Genomic DNA, 6156 nt, shown 5'->3' on the forward strand with positions numbered 1-6156 from the left:
CCTCTCTCTCAATCTCTGTCTCTCTCTCTCTCTCTCCCGATCATTGATTTTTTTTGTTATATATATATATATCTCTGATCTGACCTAATCGGCTCCCTCACTCTCTCATCTCATCAGTCTCACACTCACTCTCTGGTTTTGCATCTCTACACCGATCGACTCACACATGGGTAAATATGAATCTGTTTGTTAATCTGTGTTTGTTTTGGCACACCGATCGACTCTCATACTCACTCTCTGTGTTTGTTTTGGCCTCTATTTGGAATGTAAATATGAATCTGTTTTGATCTTAGTTGTGTCTTAGTTGAATCTCTTTGTTTTATTAATTATGTTGTGTCTGTTATTAAATCTGAAATCAGAAAAATAGGTGGAATAATTTTGGTCTCTAATTGTGGAATTCATATTGTGTCTATTATTGAATCTGTTTTGGCATCTAATTATGTCCGAAGAAAGGGCACACCGTTCTGCTGAGGCTGTTGCGTTAAAAGATTACGATCACCATTCTGCTGAGGCTGTTTGTACATAGATTGTATAGATTTTATTTGTTTATTGTATTTCTTCTCTTTCATTTGTTTGAAGAATGAGTTGTGTAGATTGTTCCGCAAAAAACCCTTTAGCTGTCAAGAGCTCTCTGATCGACCTAGATGGTGGGTCGTTGGTTGATCTCGTGGTGTCGGAGAGCCAAATGGATTTGAAGACTCTAAAGGCTGAATCAATGCCGAAGCTGAAGATAACAAAGGTTGATCTCGAATGGGTTCACATGCTCAGCGAGGGTTGGGCGAGTCCGCTCATGAGAGAGGATGAGTATTTGCAGAGCTTGCATTTCAATTGTTTGAGAATGAAAGATGGGTCTATTGTGAACATGTCCTTGCCGATTGTTTTAGTCATTGATGACCAGGCTAAAGAAAGAATTGGGGCTTCGATGCATGTTGCATTGGTTGGGCCTGATGGTGATCTGGTTGGTGTTCTTCGGAGGTTAGTCTTTCGATGCAATTAAATTGTTTCAGTGATTTTTTTAATACTCAGTTCACTTTACGAAATGAAAATAGTTTTGTTGTAGATTGTCCTGACTGTGGCATGAAAAGCTCTCTTTCCCTTTTAATAGTTTAGCAAACTCCTATAGGATTTGAAAAAAATGAACAATTCAAATTATCATAATAAAACTATATAACTAATTTAATCTATTGTGTGATCTTTTTATGTTTTAGTGTAAGCAACAATGTTATGAAGATGTAGAGGGTTAATGACCATGTTGGCTATGCATTAAAGTGGAACATAAAAAATATGATGGCTGAAATTTGGTTTTCAAATTAAATTTTATTTTTTGAATCTTTTATGTTTGTCTTTAATAAATTTTTTTCATGTTTTAAATTTTTTATTACATGCACTTCATTCATATCTTTCCAGTGTCATTGACATCTGTAGTTTAGGTGGATGTTCATTGACATCTGTGAGTCCTTCATATTGGTTTGGAATTTTATTCTCATTTCAGGAAATTGTATGAGCATCAAAATTACAAATTTTATTCTCATTTTATTCTCATTAGCCTCATTTCAAAAGCAGCATTCAATGTGTCTTGGAAAGCTAATCTTTATTCTCAAAATTTAATCAATAAGTAAATTTCTGGTTACAAAATTCTTGATGGTTTATATTTTTCAATTATAAAATCCAAGTAACATCTAACATACTCTCAAAATTGTTGATTAGTTGAGAAGAAAATTTTATAGTACATCATATGCCAAATTATGATTTTGTGGTCTTTTGGTTACTTCCTATGTTATGACTTGGTCATGGCTGGTGTTTATGACCTATTGTGATTAGAAAAATGATATAGAAGCTTATTTTTTAGACTTACTTTTTAGATGCAATGATGTGTGGAAGAGATGATTGGTGATGATTAGACACTACTATCAGGATTATTATTTTGTTGGTTATGACCTATGGTGATCTTGGTTATAATCGAAAATGACTTTGGATATATTTTCGTGGTGTTTGGTTGTGACACTTTTTTTGAAGTTATGATTGAAAATGATTTAGTTATGACATTTATGTAATTAATATAAAAAATGTACATATGGTAAGGCTCTGTATTCTAGAATGACCCCATTGTAAGTACACTAATATTGTAGATGGTTCAAATGTCAATGATTGTTGGTTCAGATATTGTGTAATTGTGCACATAATGTAATTTTAGAGAGGTTCAGTTGTACTGTGATGATGTGCGTGGGTTGGTTTATATGTGTTTTTGGTTAGGGTTTATTTAGGTTAGAATGTGTGGTGGTTTGGAGGGTTGTCCCTTGTGGGTAATTGTAATTTAGTCAAATTGCCAATTGTAAACCAGTATAAAGCTCAAGGGTTGGTGGTGGCTGCATGTTGTGGCTTTAAATCTCAGATGTGGGTTCGTGGATTTTGTTTCAGTGTTGCAGCAGAGTAAAGATTCTTGATTCCTCTGTGCTAGCTGGTGAGGATGAATTTTAGCTATGTGGTGAACTCATAATTTTAGCTATGTGGTCAAACACAAGACAGGTCTTCATTTAGTAATTTATAGTTCGAAAAAAAAAGGTCTGATTGTTGCAGTTAACTAAGCAAGTGCTTTATTTATGTGATTGTAGTTGGCAGAAAATAAGTGATCCTGGAAGTATTGCAGAGGTGCTTGAGCAAGTTTATGCAGATCACTCAACAGAGGTTGATAAAGTGTTTTCCCGTATCCTTGAGACAGCACAACACCCAGCAGCTGCTGCATCCTTTGTCTCAATTATGTCTGCTCCTCGGGGACAACTATCCTTCTAGGAGGCTTTATCTAGGTACGTATTGTTAAAGTTTAAACTCCTGCAAGTAATTCATGTAAAATTTCCCTTTTCTTGCTCCAAATTATGGACTACCAGTTCATTTCTGTTCACAGGTGTCAAGTGAATGATGTACCAATCTGTCTCATGTATGGAAAAGAAGACCCATGGGTGAAGCCTGTGTGGGGTCTTCAGGTGAAAAGACGGCTGCCAAAAGCTCCATATCATGAGATCAGTCCTGCTGGTCACTGCCCTCACGATGAAGTTCCTGAGGTACCCAGCTCATCACTGTCTACATTAGAAATCCATTTGATTGCCCATCTGCAGTTAGTGTTTGTTTTGACATGCCCCTGTAGTGAAAGTTTATTATAAGATGTTCATAGTTACAGTTGAAATCTTGGATGAAGAAATTTGGTTTTGCTGTTGATTTTGTTAGGACTTTTTCCGTTAGTATATGAGGGGGTTTGAGCCGTGCAATCCGACTGCTGAATCTACCCAAGAGGAAGACTTAGTTAAAAGTCCACATAATTTTAACAAAAATGAAAAGTTTTAGATGAGTAAAATATTTTTGATGTAAAGCCCCAAATTTCTATAGTGAGAACTGTGTCCTGACGGCTTTAATTTCTATTGGGAGTCATGGAGGTTCCTAATTTTGGGGGTTCCTTAAATTTATTTGGGTTACTAATAAATTGGTGTTTCATGTCTTCATTTAGGAATTTTTTTCCTTTCTGTGAATTCATTACCTACTCTTTGAAAAGAAAAAAAAAACATAAAACAATAAATTTGAATACATTCCTCTCTAATTTTGATTTATATTTTAATCTCATCATTAATTGTACCGTGCCTCCAGGCACGGGCATACGCTAGTCCATTAATAAACAGAGGCATATTCTTATGTTCACTTCATTTAAATTATTTGATGTACTAATTACGCATCATATATCTAATCTTATCTACCAACCTAAAATTCGAATGAAAATATGTGCATATGACTCTTTTTGTTTGAACCTGTTTGTTTTTTATTTTGAAAATATGTTCATATATATATATATATATATATATATATATTGTAGATCTATAAATAACACAATAAGTAGTTCATATTTTTGTTCTATTGGCCTGCACATTGTCATGGATGCAGTTTTTCTATTGGTTTGATTCTTCATCTTCTTCTTCATTTTTTTGCAGATTTCTGCTACTTTGAAGACATCGATTGGTTAATTCACTCTCTATCAAGGTATTTCTCTATCCTTCAAGTAGTATTGAGTTTTTAATACAGATTGTAGCCAAAAATTAGTTTTAATGTTGAATTAATAAAATTAATTTAACTGATTCTGTTTGACTTTTGTTTACTTCATCCTTTTGATGTGAATTTTAATTATAGGTATTTCTTGATCTGTTTGATGTGAATTTTAATTGACTTTTGTTTACTTCATCCTTTTGATGTGAATTTTAATTATAGGTATTTCTCGATCCGTTTGATGTGAATTTTAATCTAACTCATGTTTGTTAAGGGAACCAGACCATATATGTTCCCTGTTCTGTGTTGGCTAGAACATCTTGGGGGAGAGGTGAAGATCCTTGACAAGGATCTGATATTGGTTAAACTTCACTCATTTCCTCACCTGCAGAATTTTCTTCTTCAAGCTATGTCTCTTAACTGTTATCTCCATTTTTTTGTTTGCCCCAGGTATGCATTAGATGATATTGGTTATGGATCTCATGTGCATCTCAGTTTGTGTCAGAGTTGAACCCATATGAATAGGTAGTTTGGTACTAACAGGGAAGTATGCATTTTTACCAGTTCTGTTAAAATATCTTGTCTACATAGAATTATTTTTTAAGCATGTACTTATATTTGGAAATTTGATGGGTGTACTATTGATCTTGAGGAAAACCTTTCACGGTGATGTTTCCATCGATGGGTGTACCAATTTGTAATTATTCAGGCTATGTGGTTTCTGCTTTTAAGACCAATAAGCTTTATTGATCCTTATTTGTTTTATAGTTTTTAGTGAGTTATATGTTGATATCATATGATTTTGATTGTCCATATAATACTCCATTTTATCATTTATGTGATCCTTTCTGCATTGTTGCATATTGTCTTCTTTTGTGGTGCTATTTTACTGATATTTGTGTGGAGAATCAAAATAATTATGTCATTTTTGGTGGCTGTGGGGAAAGGATTGGGGGCAGTTTAACAACTGGATAAATTACATTATTTTTGGTGTGATCTAAATGTAAGTTTATAAATTAATTAGTAAGTTTATTCATATGCTTCTGGCAGTTTTTAAATTAATTTGTTTTTTTTATTTTTCAGGTCAGAAATTTCTTGGAGAGATGCAAAATATGGTCAAAGAATTCAAGAACTTACTTTTTTCAAGTTTTTTATTTTTTATTTTTTAATGTATGTAATCACAGTTAATTTTTTTTTTATTAATTTCTTTGTATATACTTTTAAACATTTAACTTTCATTTATGAAATATATGATATTATTTCATTCAATATATGGTTGTAATTCGAAATATAGTATATAGTGTGTATTACATTATTCAAATGTGCGTGCAAAAATAATATTGATTATTCTTTAAATATGTCAATTTTTTTTTTATCACAGGTTTTATTAGTTATTAATCACACTTAAAAGGTGTGATCTAAATGTTTTTAATCACACTTAAAAGGTGTGATCTAAAGTCTTTAATCACACTTAAAAGGTGTGATCTAAATGTTTTTAACCACGCTTAAAAGATGTGATCTAAATATTTTTAATCACACTTAAAAGGTGTGATCTAAAGTCTTTAATCACACTTAAAAGGTGTGAACTAAAGTTTTTAATCACACTTAAAAGGTGTGATCTAAATATTATTAATCACACTTAAAAGATGTGATGAAAGCATTTTTTAATGACACTTAAAAAGTGTGATTAAAAATGACCATTTTTAATCACACTCCTAAAGACCACACTTTAATAAAACTTAAAAGGTGTGATTAAAAAACATACATCACACCAAAAAAGTGTGATCTTTATCTATATTTGTAGTAGTGTGTACATCCTAATATTAGAATAACATTTCTATTACAACTCTCAAACATCGATAAAAAGATCCGGATACTTCTCACGGACTTCAGGCTCACGTTCCCAAGTCACCTCCTCAACCTTGTGGTGTCTCCACAACACTTTCACCAAGGGACAAATACGAACAAAAGATACACAGATACATACGGACAAATACAGAGAAAATACACAGATACTTACATATACACAGAAACATTTAGGGAATATGCCGTTACTGACAAGGAATATTCTGTCTATGGACCTCAGCGAGCATATGCCGTTACTATGACAGAATGTTCCGTTAGCTGACA

The 6156-nt window shown here is 32.8% G+C and overlaps 1 long non-coding RNA gene across 1 annotated transcript; it reads left to right on the top strand.

The window, feature by feature from the left end:
• Window positions 1–3628: 3628 nt before the first annotated feature.
• Window positions 3629–5295, top strand: LOC145819751 (uncharacterized). The gene is made up of 2 exons (XR_014360525.1): window positions 3629–4551; window positions 5110–5295. It is a non-coding gene; the product is annotated as an uncharacterized LOC145819751 (long non-coding RNA).
• Window positions 5296–6156: the final 861 nt, after the last annotated feature.

The sequence above is a fragment of the Camellia sinensis genome, chromosome 2, assembly GCF_055761805.1.
Source record: "Camellia sinensis isolate YWXY chromosome 2, ASM5576180v1, whole genome shotgun sequence".
NCBI lineage: Eukaryota > Viridiplantae > Streptophyta > Magnoliopsida > Ericales > Theaceae > Camellia > Camellia sinensis.